Genomic DNA, 17,062 nt, shown 5'->3' with positions numbered 1-17,062 from the left:
CCCAGGCCCACCACTTATTCCCCACCATGAATCACATCCTTGAAAATTAATTTGTTTCTCCACAGGAATAATCAAAGAATCACTTTAAGAGAATGAGAAGAGGGGCTGGTGCTGTGGCATAGTGGGCTAAGCCCTGAAATGTGGTGTAAAAAAAATCCCATTCGGGCACTGGTTCATGTCCTGGCTGCTCCTCTTCCAATGCAGCTCTCTGCTTTGGCCTGGGAAAGCAGTGGAACATGGTCCAAGTGGTTGTGCCCCTGACCCTACGCGGGAGATCTGGAAGAAGCTCCTGGCTCCTGGCTTTGGAATGGCACAGCTCCAGCCACTATGTCCATTTGGGGAGTTAACCAGCAGACGGAAGACCTTTCTCTCTGCCTCTCTTCTCTGTCTGTAACTCCGCCTCTCAAATAAATAAATAAATAAAATATTTAAAAAAGAGAGAGAAGAAATTTGTGAAAATTAGCAAAATCTTTACTTGATCACAGTTTTATTAGAAATCCTTCAAATAGTGTTCATTGCCCACATTCCTAGTACAGTACATGCTCCTAGTTAGGGCTTTCGAAAATGCAGTCTTAGGCAGGACATCTATCTATTGGTTAAGATGCTGCCTTAGAGCTCCTGGACCTGGAATTCCTAGGTCCGATTTCTGACTCTGTCTCCTGATTTGAATTTTCCATTAATGCAGATCCTGGTAGGTCTCAGTATTGGTGCAATTAACTGGGTTCCTGCTACCTGCATGGGAGTTTGTGGCTCCTGGTTGGGGGCTTGTGCAGGCATTTGGAGAGAAAACCAGCAGATGGGAGCACTCTTTTTCTCTTTGCCTCTAAAGTTAAAAAAAAATTAAATGCAGTTTTAGCCTTATATAACTATCGCCTGATCTACTAACCATATGTTTTTTATAGCATTATCTTGTGATTCTAAGATTACAAAATGAAAGATAAAAGCAAAGCCCATGATTCTTCCTTTTCTTATCTAGATATTTCTATGAGAGCTCACACTGAGAATTATTAAAATGTTTGCCAAATGCCTAATGTCCTGTGTTACAGTTTTCCTTCTCAAAGTGAACATGTTCCAGAGAATATTAAGCTCTGGGGTACAAGAAACTGCCAGACATGGGCTTCTTCAGCCTCAGTCTCCAGAACGGCTTGGCCACAGACTCCATCTTCACACGGCCCCACCTGAGGTCTTTAAGCGTTGCTGAAGAAACACATGTTCTGTGGGAGGAAGACATTGTCAGGTGAATGAGTGCACAGAAATGAACAAAAGATGGAGGTGTATGCTTAATCTTTAGAAACCAGATCTCGCTCTCAAGGGCTTGCCTACCCACATTTCTCTTCTTTCATTTTCCCAGTCTTTCTCCATGTTTTTCTTTATAAAGCTTTCATTGATTACCTATTGTCTATTGAAGATCTATGATCAGAAGTAAATGGGGCTAACTACAGAAGAGGAGAATAGTGTACAGCGAGATTCTGGCAAGAAAAGGTCATGATCCAGTCTCCCACCCAGCAAACAGGGGAAAGAAAGGCTGAAATCACGTCTGTCACCTGTGAGTTACATAATACGTACGGAACGTGGACGCCTGGCAAATCAGCTTCCAAGACCACAGGTGACTTATATACACACACTTTCCCCTTCTGAAATATTGTTAATTAAAACAGAAAACCATTCACAGCATTTGCAGAAGCAACATGTGTTCATTTTCTCCCTGCAGTAGCTATTTGTGAATGACTTACAGCCCTCATGAACCTCTGCCACAGTCCATGAAATAATCCCATTACTTCAGAAACCTTAAATGAACCTCCTTCTACCATATAAAGGATTCTACTAAAAATACACAGAAACAAACAGGGTGTGCAAGATGCTCAAGGTCGCACAACTGAGTCAGTGGTAGGAAGTGGGAACACGCGTCTCGGGATGTCACCCAGCCCTCGTCTCTAACTGCTGAGCTGCCTTTCCACGAATACACCAGCGCAGGCATCCACCCACCTCCTTCTCATGTGCCAATCCTGGGAAATGGCACAGTGGGGGCAGCTCACAGAATACAGATATTTCAGGAAGCGTCACATAATTGCTGGCATTTGAAGGCACTAAGCTTTTAGTATTCTCTTCCTATTCCTCCCACCCCCCACATCATTTTTCTAGAACTCTTCAAAGCACCTTCTCTTCTGTGCCTCAGATTCTCCACCTGACATTTGGGTGTTAACAAACATGCTTTTTTTTTGCCCAAGGAAATATATATGGTAATGTTATGCTTTCTCTTCAGATCGTCAAAAAAAACCTAACAGTTTATCTCAAGCACAGTGATGTCATTTCAATCTCTAGGACAACACCCACAAGATCGATACCCAAAGTCATCTATTATAAATATATAATCAAAACCATGTTCATCATGAGACAATAACTTACAGGTTTTAAATATTACATGGTATAATGAGAGCATAACATGGAAATGCCAAAAAAAAAAAAAAAAAAAAAACACCCAAAACAAGAACTCCCCTTAACTTTATGGTAAAATATGAACACTTTGCATTAGGGAAAAAATCATAAAATATTTAAGTAAGATTATATTCCTAGCAATCATCAATATATGAGCTCAGAGGAAATAAAAACCCAAAACAACAGGAACTATTATTTTGCTCCAGACACTGCTGTGGCTAATTTAGTAACTGAAAATATAATTCTAAATATGGCTATGGAAAATTGTAACACTTTATATTTTACAAAGTGTTGTCAATCTTATTTAATTTTAGGGCATCTGAAATGACCAATTATATTTACAAAGCAAACTTTTATTTCCGAACCATCTATTAAGCAACATTTACCCATTACTGCAAAATACCCTCTGATTTTCTTTAAATAATTATTGATCCTATGCTAAATGGGTCTTGCCTATTACTTTAACTCTAGAAAAGGAATTTGAAATCAAAAATTATAATTCCATAAAATACAAGAACAAAAATGCTCAGCTGTCCAACAGACACATCCTGAAGTCTCTCGGCACACAACCCTGCCAGCATTATTCAGCATAAGAGAGGAAATGAAATTGTGAAGAACACGAAGGAGCATCATCACAGCAATTTACGAACTTGTCACCTGAGAAATGCACTGGAAACATCTCAAAAGAATACGATTTAGACAACAGAAATAATCTTCTCCACATCTAAGTTACTTGCTACATAAAGATTTAGCTTAGGGGGGAGAAAAAAGGCACAGCAGATAGAAGACATAGCCTTGCTAGGAAGATACAAAATAGAGTAACAGCTAATTAACTCACCAAATAGCCCTTTGCTAAGAACCTGTAGTCTTCTCTTTGTCTCAGGCGCCCGAGTTTTAAAGACAAATTACATGCTTTCTGACAGAAGGATGACAAAAGGGCACACTGTGATCTCTGCTCTTGCCTCCAGAAGAAAGCTGAAGCACACTGCAATCTCCAGGAGTAAGTACTTCCTATGAGCATGCTCAGTATCTAATTTAAATGGCTTGGTATTTCATCCCGGCATGTGATGACCTACTTCCGAAACCTCAGAGGGCTGCAGACTCAATGGAAGATCATTGCTGCAATGAACTAGACAGAAACACCAAGTGATAACTCATTTGTTTTTAACTTCATGCTTTTTGTGGTTCATTTGATTGGAATGAAAACGTTTCTGCACCTTTATCAGAACACATCCTGTGCTTTCAATATTTAAGTCAACGTAAGTATCCCACAATGTTGGGGTGAACTCAAGTTTCAAGCCATCCAGATGTGCTCCCCAAATGCAAACATGATGACTAAGAAATGCAGTAAACTACATACTATCCACTTTTAACTTTTTCATCCTTCTCCTGTTCACCAAGTAAAAGAATCTGCAACCTATGTAGTGGTATTTTAATTTCTCCTCTTGGCCACTGTGCCATCTGGGGAGTGAACCAGCAGATGGAAATCTTTCTGTCTCTGTCTTCCTCTTCCTTTCTCTCTGTAACTCTTCCGAATATATAAATCTTTTTTTTTTTAAAAAAGAAGTGTTTGCTATCTTCAAATTACAGCAACAAATTTTTCTCATATACAAATTATACATTATGTAATACATAAAAGGATCATACAACAGACTGTACTGATAAATCTGTAAAACAGTATCTTAAAAATAATTTTGCATTTTCAAGACCAAGTTTCTTTGCATATGTATGTTTATACCATCAAAGAAGTAATCTGCCTTGTTTTTTGAGCAAATTGCTGCAAAGGCCACGGAGTTGGGAATGATGGAAATATGGCCAAGAAGCTTATCCTCTGTTCCATAAACAGAACCTAGCACAGCCCCAAACAATGGATTCACATCCACTTGCCATTTTAACCTTGGGCAGACGAGCAAAAATAGGAAGTGTTCAAACACCTGACACGCATCAAGCCCAGGATAGCAGACCTCTGGTGGAGTGGGGCTGACCACAGCTTTAAATGAACTCATATGCTAACAGGGCTCTTCCCTTCTTCACAACTCTTGTTGGTTACTTCTACTAAGTCCCTGCTGTGAACCATGCACCCACACACATGCTCCATGATTGAGAAGGGAAGCCTCCCATCCTGCTAGCTGCTTCCTAACTGCCAGACAGCATGGACAAACTGGGAAAGACATGGGAAACGGGCAAATCCCACAGCCCCAGCAGCAAGACGGCTGGGAGGACTGGATCACTAAAAGTGATCAGAGAGGTTGCAAAAGTTAAAATGTTTAAAAAAACTTTTTTAACAGAAATTGAGAACAATTTATGAAATCTTACCTAACTTCAACACATTTCCAGGAAAAACAAATAAGTTCAAAGAAAACTAACATTTTTTTTAGCAACCTGATTGCCAGTAAGCGCTAGGCAGGTAAAAACTGCCCCAAACTGTGGGTACTGTGTGCTGGGTAAGGGTTCCATCTCAAAAGGAAAAGCCCAGGAAAAGAGAGCAGAGAGTACACACGCAAATCCCGAGTCATACAACACACCAAGAAGGTCGTTAATACCTGTCTTGTGTGCTATGTACGCTTGGTACTGTGTCAGGTGGGTAAAGCTCTGATCTCTTAATAAAAAAGGAAAACTTCTTCACTGAAAAACAAATAACAAATCTAATTGTGATCTAGAAATATTTATGGAGAACATGTTATCTAAAAGGCACATTGCAATGCAGTGGAAACAAACACAAGCACAACCACTTCTGTTTTTCAAAGAGCTCACTAGTAGGGACGACCAGCCAAGAGCACACAGAGCTACTGTATGTACTAAGGCTTAATACAGGGGCTCCAGCATTCTCAATGGTTTAGAGCGAGGAGAGAAAATACTCCGAGGAGGGGAGTTAGGACAGCTTTTGGGAGAGGGGTGAACTCTGAAATAGCTGGATGAAAACTGAGGATGAAGCCCAGGACAGGGAGGAGGACAGAGCAGGTGAGAGGTCCAGGAGGAGACAGCGGTGCACCTGGGACCTTCTGTGGAGACTTGGGGAAACTGTGGCAAGGGCAGTGTGAACAATGCAAAGTGAAAGCTGTCAACAGTGGGAAGGGATGTGGAAGCTGGTGCAAGCACTCTGGGCCCTGGATAATGGGAGCAAGGGAAAGGTTCAGCAGAAGAAATGGATTCAACCCCAAGAAAGAAGCAATTCTAACAGGTGGGAGTGTTACCCAGGTGGGCACACTTCTACTCTTTTCAAATTCACTTTCCGAGGTCCTCCCTCCCACTTACTTGCTCGGTAACACGAATTTCCCCTCTCTTCTACACACTCAGCTCAAGCATTCTGATTTCAAACTGAGATCACCTTGCAACTGCAAGCATCCTTTCCACCTCAATTAGAATCCTTCCATCTCATCACTCACTCATTCAATGGCTTACCTTTCTCCACCAGCAAAAGCTGACATGCTTTCCAAATGCTACCCCAGTGACTGAACACTTCCACCAAAGATAAAACCCGTTTCTCCGACCTCAGAGTACCCAATGAACATGCAGTTCTAGTGCATTCCATCGCATGTGCACAAGAGGATGCGCCCATGACTGACACACACCCAGCTGTCACTGGATACCTGACCAGTGGGAGGGCTGAGGAGGACACTAAGACGGGAAGTGAATAAATGAGTCTTATATTGCAATTGTTCCATGGCAGCAGTCTATTTTTTAGAGCAGTTCTAGCTGCACAGGAAAACTGAGACTTCCCATATTCCTCCTCCTCCTGCACACGGATGGGTACCACAGATGAACCTACACTGACATGCCAGCGCTGATTCTTGGTGTTCCACGGTCTGAGTTGAGTCTTTATAATGTAATCCGTTGTTGCTTTGTTGACCATAGGTGATGCCAGGATCATCTGCACAGCCTTGATGTGCGCACGGGTAGACACACACACACACACACACGCACGTGGGAGAGGCCACACATTTCATTTCCAAGAAGCTCCTTGACTGCTGTGATTAACAGCTATTGCTCCGATATTCACTGGTGCATGGGGAGCCGAGCACATGAACGTGAGACAGAGGAACAACGCGGGTAAGGTATGCAGCCAGTGCAGGTGCGTGACATAGGGAGAGGTGGTGCCTCTGCGTTGAGTACATGGAGCAAAGGCAGAAAAAGAGAAACAGACGAGCAAGGAATATAGCCAGTTTAGAGAAGGCTTTTTAAGAGGCCAGCGCTGTGAGAGAGGGTAAAGCCGCTGCCTGTGGCTCTGGCATCCCAAATAGGTGCCGGTTCAAGTTCCAGCTGTTCCACCTCTGATCCAGCTCCCTACTAATGTGTCTGGGAAAGCAGCTGAGGATGGTCTGAGTCCTTGGGCCTCTGCACCCATGTGGGAAACCTGGAAGAAGCTATGACTTGGCCATTTGGGGATGAAAGATCTCACTTCCTCTGTCTCTCCCCCTCTCTCTCCAACTCTACCTTTCAAATATATTAATAAATCTAAATAAAAAAGGCTTCTTAAGTAATCCTTTTAATGAATAACTGAATGTATCCCTCCCTGCAAGCACTTCAGAGACACTAAATATTTTAAAGTAGCGCAGTGCCATGGTCCCAGCCATGTTTTAAAAATATAATGCCGCTGGCAACTTGTAGGAAACAGATGGGAAGGAGGGAGATTGATGGCTGGGGCACTGACAGGGAGATCTTAGAGTGCAAGAAGGTAAGACTGGGGAGGAAGTGACATATTCCAGGGAGGATAAAGCCATCAGCAGGATATGGTGCTGGGCTGGAAGAGAAGAGCACGCCTGCAAGGATCTCGGCCCAGGACCGGGCGAGCGAGCCAGGGGACACAGCGGTGAAGGGCGGCAGAAGGCACGCAGCCGAGGAAGACGAAGCTTGGCGAGGGGAAGAAGGAACGTGAGCGGAAAACCAGATCCACTTCAAACAGGGGAGCTTAGAGCCCTGACAGCCACCCGGCCAAATCCTCCACGGAGAGGAAAGACACCTGGAGTTCAAACAAGGAATCAGAGCCAGAGTAAAGTTCATGGAACAAGAGGAGGAGCAGATGAGATGGTGCAGGCTGCCAGTTTCTGTGGCTGGGAGAAGAGAAGCCAGGTGAGGGAGCTGAAAGGGAGCGCAGACCAGGTAAGAAGCTAGGGGGAGGGGGCGGATCAGAGTGGCAGAATCGCCCATCAGGAGCTGAGGGAGCCAAGGAAGGGAATCAGGGAGGAGGGCCCAGCTGTCAGGGGCAGAATGCTCAGATAGGGGGTCCACTGGATGCCACTGCAGCCCTGTGACAGCTGCTGGAACAGGACTGTGGGGTCAAAGTCGGCTCAGCAAAGGTTGAGGTAGGGCTGAGCCCTGAAGCCAGATTTAGCGACAAAAGCATTTACTGAGTGCTAACTTCTGTCTGGCACTGTGCCTGAAACCTCACGTGGACTGTATCACGCACCACGCAATAACCTATGTGGCTGTGCAGGTAAAAATCTGAGATGAGAAAGCGGACAAGGTGTCCTGTGAACTGTCTGCCCCAAGTTCACCAGCGGGGACGTGGTGGAGCTGCAGCTTGGGTTCACACAGCTTGAGCTAGTCTAAGCTCTCAATCACCAAGACCACTTCACTATGAGGGCTTTGTTGTTCAAGAATGGGCACTAAATAACAGCTAGCATATGTAGAATGCTTCAAATACATGGTTTCACTCAATATTCACAGCATTCCTAATCAACAGATTCTCTTACTCATCTGCCCATTTTATAGATCTAGACTTGGGCTCAGAGGCTTGGTCAATGTTAACGCACATAGGTCACCAGAGCTGGAATCTGGATCTGGAGTTTGGAATCTCAAGCTAAATGGCACTAATCTTGTAGAGGCAGCAAAATTACTGAAAGGGATTTTTCAGTGGCTAAGGAAATGTCAAAAAAGGTACAAGGGCGGGGGGGGGGGGGCAGTGAAGAGAAGAAGCTAAAGTAATGAACCCAAGGCAAAGGGACTAACTTGGCTTTTATTTAGCTTTACTGAGGTTGAATGTACCCAGCATTGGTAAGTATACAGTTAGATGACTTTTAGTAAACTTATAAATTCACACAACAGTGAGTTTTATACTCCATCACCATAAAAATTCATTCCTGTCCCATTTGCAATCAATCTCCACTTCCACCCTAGCCCCAAGCAGCCACTGATCTGTTTTTCTCTGGCTAGAGTTTGTCTTTTCGGGAAATTTCATTCAAATGGACTTAGACAATATGTAGTCTCGATGTCTGGCTCCTTTTAGGCAGAATAATGTTTTCTTTCTTTCTTTTTTTTTTTTTTTTGACAGGCAGAGTGGACAGTGAGAGAGAGAGACAGAGAGAGAGAAAGGTCTTCCTTTGCCGTTGGATCACCCTCCAATGGTCGCCGCTGCAGCCGGCGCACCGCGCTGATCCGATGGCAGGAGCCAGGATCCAGGTGCTTTTCCTGGTCTCCCATGGGGTGCAGGGCCCAAGCACCTGGGCCATCCTCCACTGCACTCCCTGGTCATAGCAGAGAGCTGGCCTGGAAGAGGGGCAACCAGGACAGAATCCGGTGCCCCAACTGGGACTAGAACCCGGTGTGCCGGCGCCGCATGGTGGAGGATTAGCCTATTGAGCCACGGCGCCGGCTCAGAATAATGTTTTAAGTACACTGGCGCTCTACCACGTCGCCTGTTCCTTTACGTTGCTGGGCAGTGTTCCACTGTATGGATGCTCCACATTGTCTATCCATACACAGCAGTCGGACTTGTGGACTGCTTCCTACTGTCTGGCCTTTATGAATAATGCTGCTAGCAGCATTTCAGCGCAGATCTTGGTGGGGGAGATGTTTTCATTCTTCCTGGCTAGAGACTGAGGGGCGGTACTGCCTGGTCATGTGTATGGTTAACTGCCAACCTCTTCCCAAAAAGCCTGTGTCATGTCACCCTCCTACCAACAGTGTAAGAGAGTTCCAGTCTTTCCTCATCTCCACAGCATGTGATACTGACAGTCTTTTCAATTATAGCCTATATTTTAGTGTGTCTCTCAGTGAAGCCTTTTAAAAATTTTTTTTCTAAGATTTATTTTATTTATTCCAAAGAGTTAGAGAGAGAGAGGGAGAGAAAGAAAAAGTGAGGGAGAGAGAGAGAGAGAGGATCTTCCATCCGCTGGTTCACTCCCCAAATAGCTGCAACAGCCAGAGCTGAGCCAATCCAAAGCCAAAAAAGGAGTTTCCTCTGGGTCTCCCGCATGGGTGCAGGGGCCCAAGGATTTGGGCCATCCTCTGCTGCTTTCCCAGGTGCATTAGCAGGGAGTTGGATCAGAAGTGGTGCAGCCGAGACTCCAACTGGCACCCACATGGGATGCTGGTGCTACAGGCCATGGCTTTAACTGGCTGTACCACAATGCTGGCCCCCCTCAGTGTAGTTTTAATTTGCAGGCAGAATGACAGAGAGAAAGAAAGAGGGAGACAAAATCTCTGTCTCTGTCTCTCTCTCACACATACACACAAATTCCGTCTGCTGGTTTACTCCCCAAATGGGTACAATGGCCAGAGCTGGTCCAAGCCAAAGCCAGAAGCCCAGATCTCCACCTGGGTCTCCTACATGGATGTCAGTGGCCCACTGTACATCTGTTGTATGAAAAACAACAGCTTTTATTGGTTCATTCATTTAAAAATATTCACAATGTCTATGACATTCAGGTACTTGAGCCTGTCTCTTATTGCTTTCCCAGGTACACTGGCAGGAAGCTGGATTGGATGTAGAAGCGGCTGGAACTGGAAATGGTGCTCCCATATGGGATGCTGGTATCATAACTAGTGGCTCAACAGGGGGCACTACAATGCTGGCCCCACACCATTCATGTCACTGGGGAAAGGTGAAAACCACAGAGCATGTCTGGGGTTTCGCTGCTGGGAAACTGAGCAAAGGACTAGCAGGACCACACTTGCTCTGTTTGCCGCCCAGTCTCTCTGTGCTATTTCACATTTGCCTAACACAGGACAACACACAGATGCCGGGCATCACCACTGTCGTATGAACAAGCGACAGCTTCCACTGCTTCATCTATCTAAAAAATATTCTCCAGTTTCTACGATATTCAGGTAGACAGCCAATACAGTAAGTCTTATTGCATTTCAGGAGTTAGTTTTCTAAAGAGGGAAAAAAAAAAAAAAACTTCCCAAATAAGCCTTATATAAAAAGCATAATTAACTAGCATATCAACAACGATGGTACACTGCGTTCTTTACATAAATAAATTACTAAAATTGTGCCAGGAATTAAGTTACTTATCTTAATGCTATTTTGGAAAAATTATTTGCTGACAGTTTGCAGTTCAAATGTTTTTAATACATGTATTTAGCAATATATGGGATTTTACAGTCCTATTAATTGCCTAAGAAGAACCACAATTAAATTAAATCATTTCTATGTAATAATTTATTTTATTTATTTAAAAGGCAGAGAGAGAGAGAGAGACCCTTCTTCCCATCTGCTGGTTCACTCCCCAAGTGCCCTAACATGCAGGGCTGGGAGCCCAGGATTCAATCCAAATTTCCCACATGGGTGGCAGGGACCCATGTATTTGAGCCATCACCTGCTGCCTCCCGGGATGTGCATTAATTAGCAGGCAGCTGAACTTGGGTTTGGAGCTGAGACTTGAACAATCTAGGCACTCACTCCAGTACGGGATGAAGGTGACCCAGGTGGTACCTTAACTAAGCATCATGCCAAATGCCTCCCTATGTAATAATTTAAAACATTTCATTGGAATAGCTGATCCCTAAACAATTAAAAAATGATTTTTTCTATTTTTAAGTTAACTGGCAGAGAAAGAGAAACAGAGAGGCTGAGAGAGGGAGAGGAAGCTGCCATGTGGTAGTTCACTACCCAAACCTGCCAAGGTGATCTGGACAGGGGGGCTGAAGCTGGGAGCTGGGCATTCAGTCCAGCACTTCAGCCATCATCTCTGCCTTCCGGAGTCTGCATTAGCAGGAAGCCAGAATCAGACACTGAACGTAGGTATTGAGCCCAGCTACTCCAATTTGGGATGCAGGCGTCTGAACTGTCAGATCAAATGCCGCCCTGGGTTTTTTCAGTCAACATCCACACAGAAAACACATTCTGTTGATAACTGTGAAAGGAAGGAGACACATTTTTCTAAGAGTTTACAAAAGGGACACAAGACCTCATGCTGCTGAAACCAAACACTAAAAAATTATATTCAACAGAATATCATTCAGGGCCATGGAAGGAACATAATAACTACTGCATTTTTAAACTTAAAACTGGACAGGCAGATACAGTCCAGTCATCTTCATTAGTGCGGGTAAGGCAAACACCAGCTGCTCATTAGCCAAAGTTATATAAACAGTCACAAAGAGAAAACAAGGTACCAGAGACCAAGAGAATAATCCACAGAGAATGGCTCCATAAATCCAAGGGTATAAGGAACATACCATGTAGCTGTTAAAAATAGTAAGGCAGACTGGGTGTCTGGCCACTGAAGGTATCTATGACACACATACATCATCGGGAATCAAAAAGGCAAGCAACAGGAAGGTGAGTGTTTATAGCACTTTCACTTTCTGCTTTACATTCTTTTGTGCCACATGAATGGTCCTGCATCCTATGCACAGCTGTGTAATTAACAGTTACAAATACAGATGGGACTGGGAATAGAGAGGATGGAGAAAGAGAGAGGGAAACAGCAGGAGCCAGGAATAAGCTGACAGGTATGTGCAGGATGACAAGTGTACGCATAATGGAGCCAGCAGTGTGGTGTGAAGCCATTTGGAGTGAAGGGTTTCACACTCCAGTCTGCATCTCTCTAGGGTTCAGTTAACTCACATGTTGAGTGGGGATAACACCAGTTATTACTCTATGGAGTCACTATGTACATTAAATGAACAAATTTTTGAAATGTGTGTAGCTCAGTGCTTGGTACAGTTTAAGTGCCCCCAAATTGTAGCTATTTTTATGTTTTGAAAATAAAATGCTAAAATTAAATAGCTTCACCTCTCAACCATTTCCTTTTTATACCTTAAAGTATATTGTATTTCATAAAAATCCTCTCCATTGATTTAGAAAAGCACATTTTAAGAGCGATCACAATGCCAACCTGGTGTACGATGTGCTGGTGAGACTACTACAGGCATATTTCACCTGAGATTTCCTATTCCAGCTGCACCAGTGCCAGCTCCTCGACCTTCCTCACAGCACCCTGAACCCTATACTCTGTGCCTTTTACCCTCATTTCAGCTTCTCTATGGCACATCTTCAGACAAGTAAACACCTGTTTCTCTTCAAGGCCATCTGCAGTAGACAGGTAGAAGGAAGAAGATACTACAGAGGGCTCACTGTCAAGACTGTACTTTCCTATTTAGAGAAAACACCAGTTGCCTAATCAACCGGAACAGTCTTCTAAGCAAATAACAAAATTCACACCTAATTTCCAATTTGGAGTAAGATGATAAAAATTTCAAATCACTTTTTCACAGTAATATAAATTAGTTAATATCCCATTCTGTTAGCTTTTCTATTTCTCTCTCTCTCTTTTTTAAGGATTTATTTATTTAAAAGGCAGAGTTAGAGTTAGAGAGAGAGAGAGAGAGAGAGAAAGAGAGATCTTCCATCTGCTGGTTTACTTCCTAGAGGGCCCTAACAGCCAGTGCTGCGCCAGGAGCTTCATCCTGGTTTCTCACTTGGGTGCAGGGACCCAAACACTTGGGCTACCTTCTGCTACTTTCCTGGGCACATTAGCAGGGAACTGGATTGGAAGTGAAGCAGCTGGGCCTTGAACCAGCACCCATACAGGATGCTGGCTTTTAACCCACCACACCAAATGCCAACTTCCATTAGAATTTTTTTTTTTAATTTGTATATTTGAGAGGCAGAGTTAGAGAGAGAGAAGGAGAAAGAGAAAGAGATCTTCCATCCTCTGGATCATTCCTCAAATGGCTGCAATGACCCAGATTGGGCCAGGAAGAAGCCAGGAGCTTCTTCTAGCTCTCTCATGTGGGTGCAGGGGTCCAAGGACTTGAGCCATCCTCCGTTGCTTTCCCAGGCACATTAACAGGGAGATGGATTGGAAGTGGAGCTGCTGGGATTTGAACCAGTGCCCATATGGCAGGCTGAGGCTTTAACCCGCTGAACCACAGTGGGCCCCTTCCATTAGCTTTTCAAATGGTGGCTGCATGTGCTTCCACACAAGGTCTATGCAAAGCTTGTGAATTATCTTAATAAGCAAAGGCCTATGTGCTGAAGCTTAATTCTTAAGAATCATACTATATTTTGATATTTTGAAGCATTTCTATTTATAAAGATTTTCTTCTAAAAATTTTTGAAAAGTTAACATTACACTCTTTTCATCACTTCAAATTTACATAATGATACTGCCCCTGGGTTTATGCATCTCATCAACACTCAGGAACCTAATCTACAATGTAGAAGTCCAAAATGTAAAACAAAGACCAACAAACTTCTGCTGTGAAGGATCAGAGACTAAATATTTTAGGCCTTGTGGGCCACATGTCCCTTGTCTTAGCTGTCAACTCTCTTATTCCACTGACACAGCAGCCACAAACAGGACAAACAACAAAGACCAAGCTGTTCTCCAGCCAGCTATATTTACAAAAATAGGCCTCAGGCTGGATTTGGTCCACAGGCCATGGCCGCTGACCCATAATATGGAGCATCAATTAACTGGAATATCTGTGACAGCCTCACATCTACTCCTGACTTGTTGCAGACCAATTATTCTTTATTTTATAAAACCAGTATTGCAAAATTTATTGAGCAAATTATTATTGTTTAATTAACCCTTTTATTTATTTGAAATGCAGAAAGAGACAGAGATCTCCTATCTGCTGATTCACTCCCCAAATGCCTGCGACAGCTGGAACTAGGCCAGCTGAGAGCCAGAAGCCAGGAATTTAATATGGGTCTTCCCCATGAGTAGCAGGGACCCAACTCCCTGAGCCATCACTTGCTCTCCCCAGGGGTCTGCAGTAGCAGGAAGCTGCGATCAGAAGCAGAGCCAGGACTTGAATCCAAACATTTCAACAAGGGAAGCAGGGTCCTAAGCACTGTCTTAAACCACTGCACCCAGTGCCCAGCCCCTAAATTAATTTTTATTTCTCTGACTTCATTTAGCTTCTCCCCACTTTTGCATTTCAATTATTTTTTAATTTTCCATTTCTCTAACCAAGCAGAACTTATTTAGTCTTTTCTCATGAATTTCATTTTCTAAACTTTACCATTTTCTTTAAAAAAATCTTTTTTTTATTTACTTGAAAGGCAGAGAGAGAGGGAGAGGGAGAGAGAGAATACGATTCTCTTCCATCTGTTGATTCACTCTCCAAATCTTTGTCACAAGCCAAGTTTGGGTCAGGCAAAAGTCAGGAGCCAGGAACTCAATCCGAATTTCGCACATGGGTAGCAGGGGCTCCCTATTTGGGCCATCACCTGCTGCCTCCCTGGACATTCATTAGCAGGAAGCTGGATTTGGAAGTGGGGCCAGAACTCAAACCCTGACACTCCAATATGGCATGTGGGTGCTCCAAGAGGGGACTCTGACCACTGTGCCAAAGGCAAGCACCTAAATTTATCATTTTTATACCTTTGACTTCTCTACAAATTTCCTGTGAAAAGTAGAAATATCAGTGTTCTGCACAAATTAAATAATTTTATAAAATTTGAAAAGTTACCCAAGCATTTATGTTTACTTTTTCCTATATTAAAAACCCAAGTCAGTTACTACTAAAGAAACCCTTTTAAGTAAGGTATGGCAGTCAGCCCCCTGGCACCCATCTCATCCCCTCCTGTACTAAATCAGAACTATTCCACGTGACCAAATATGGCAGAAGTTATATCAAAGCTGGCCACAGAGGCTCTGCCACTTCTGCCTTGGTCTCTGGGATGGCTCATTTTGGACAAAGCAACCTGCCTTCTTGTAGACTCAGAGAGCCTACATGGAGAGGGACGAACCACCCAGCTCCAACTCATCCATGTGCTCCTCCAGCCCCAGGCTGACTCCAGATACAAACTCTTTCTTTCTTTTTTTTTTTTTTTGTATTTTCGGCCCCTTCCTTCCTCCCTCCCTCCTTCTTTCTTTCTTTCCTTCCTCCCTTGCCCTGCCTTCCCTTCCCTCCCTTCCTTGTTTGTTTGTTTATTTGAAGGCAGAGTTAGAGAGAGGCAGAGGCAGAGAGGTCTTCCATCTGCTGGTTCACTCCCCAGATGGCTGCAATGGCCAGAGCTGGGCCGATCCAAGGCCAGGAACCAGGAGCTTCTTGGGAGAAGTTTTCTGTCTCTCATTAAAAGTATTTTTTTAAAAAATTTAAAAACCACCCAAATATGTTTACATTCTAGGAAATAAATTATTCACCAGCAGCTCCCAGTCCTGACCCATCCCATTTTTCTTTTCCAACTTCTCTTTTGCAAGCTCTTTTTAGATAGCCAGGTTTCTTTGCTCATTTCATTGGATATTCTTACAACCACCATGGAAACTGGCCCTGCCAAGCTGCTTTGTTTCCTGGTTTTGGGAGGGCTGAGAATAGGCAAACTGTTTCTTGGGGTCACCCCACTTAAATCATGCTTAATGGTCATCTCACCAGAGTGAGGCAGGCAGTTAAAAGGAACCACAGAGGGAACTTACAAAGATACAGAGATCCCTGAAATCTGTGACCACCTGAATCATCTTCATTTCTCCAACACACCAGAAGTAATTAGACATGCTGGGCTTCAACTCTAACATCCAACCAGCAATTCTGTTTCCCACCTGGTGGACTTTCAGATGGTTCTCACGCCTGTACAGCCAGCAGCAGCTCCCTGCCTTTGTGAAAGGCTACACATACAGCGGGAGCACTTATCTTAAATGCAGGAGCACCCCCAGTTCTCTTCTGCAGAGCCGGGCACAGTGCTGGACATTAAACTGATATGTGCATAGCTGACTAATAAAAACAGACTTATCTGGAAACTGAAAGACCAAAAAGGGAAATAGTCACTCATTTGATAATTCACTTAGTTATCTACAGAGCTTCAAGAGAAGGCACTATCACCCATAGGAAGTTTTCCTAGCCCTAGACCAGTATTATTCCCACTGAAAACATAATTACTACTAAATATCCCTAAATACTTTGCAAAAGCTGTCTAATAAGATGAGGAGGGCTTTCAATATTACATCAAAACAAGACAGAAAAGCCCCAAAAAGGCCAGGGTGATGACTGTGCACAGATGGTTTTCTTTTTGTCAAAAGGGAGCTTGAGAAAGGCTAGGGAGAAATCGACATGATGAGTAAGACTCTGTGGAATAATTTTTCAAACACATAATACAAGGGGGAAATAGGGACTCAACATGTTTTACCCAGATTTCAACAATTAACAAGCAAACAAATTAATGTCTTTGGAAAAGCACTGAACAACAAGTAATCAAATTCCTCTAAAATGAGATCAAGAATAAAAAAGGAGGGCATTAAATCACAGAAAGTTCTAATGAAAGGAAAATTCTATCTTTTTCTAAGCAACATTCTTAATTTTTCTCAATTTGTCAAAAAGCAGTTATTATTCATGTCAATAACATTTTAGCAGAGTGATATCACTCAGCCTGTTTATTGGCCCAAGTGGCATGAGTACCCACATCGGTCAGACATATCTTTCTAACTATTCTCGGGTTCCCGGTCTA

At 43.5% G+C, this 17,062-nt stretch overlaps 1 protein-coding gene across 43 annotated transcripts in view; it reads right to left on the bottom strand.

Annotated features, from left to right (window-relative positions):
* Positions 1 to 17,062, bottom strand: part of PLEKHA5 (pleckstrin homology domain containing A5) — a 265,114-nt gene that overhangs the window by 163,268 nt on the left and 84,784 nt on the right. The window contains exon 1 of one of the 43 annotated variants that reach the window (XM_070048496.1): positions 3,275 to 3,969. The exons of 39 other annotated variants lie outside the window; for them this stretch is intronic. The gene's annotated coding sequence lies outside the window, so the exon portion shown is untranslated. Of the gene's footprint in view, positions 1 to 3,274; positions 3,970 to 17,062 lie in introns of those variants that run through there. 3 more of the 43 variants (XM_070048498.1, XM_070048504.1, XM_070048510.1) reach the window with 3 other exon arrangements.

The sequence above is a fragment of the Oryctolagus cuniculus genome, chromosome 9 (genome assembly GCF_964237555.1).
Source record: "Oryctolagus cuniculus chromosome 9, mOryCun1.1, whole genome shotgun sequence".
Taxonomy (NCBI): Eukaryota; Metazoa; Chordata; class Mammalia; order Lagomorpha; family Leporidae; genus Oryctolagus; species Oryctolagus cuniculus.
The sequence above is the reverse complement of the archived record's forward strand: the minus strand, read 5'-3'. Positions and strand labels throughout refer to the sequence as shown.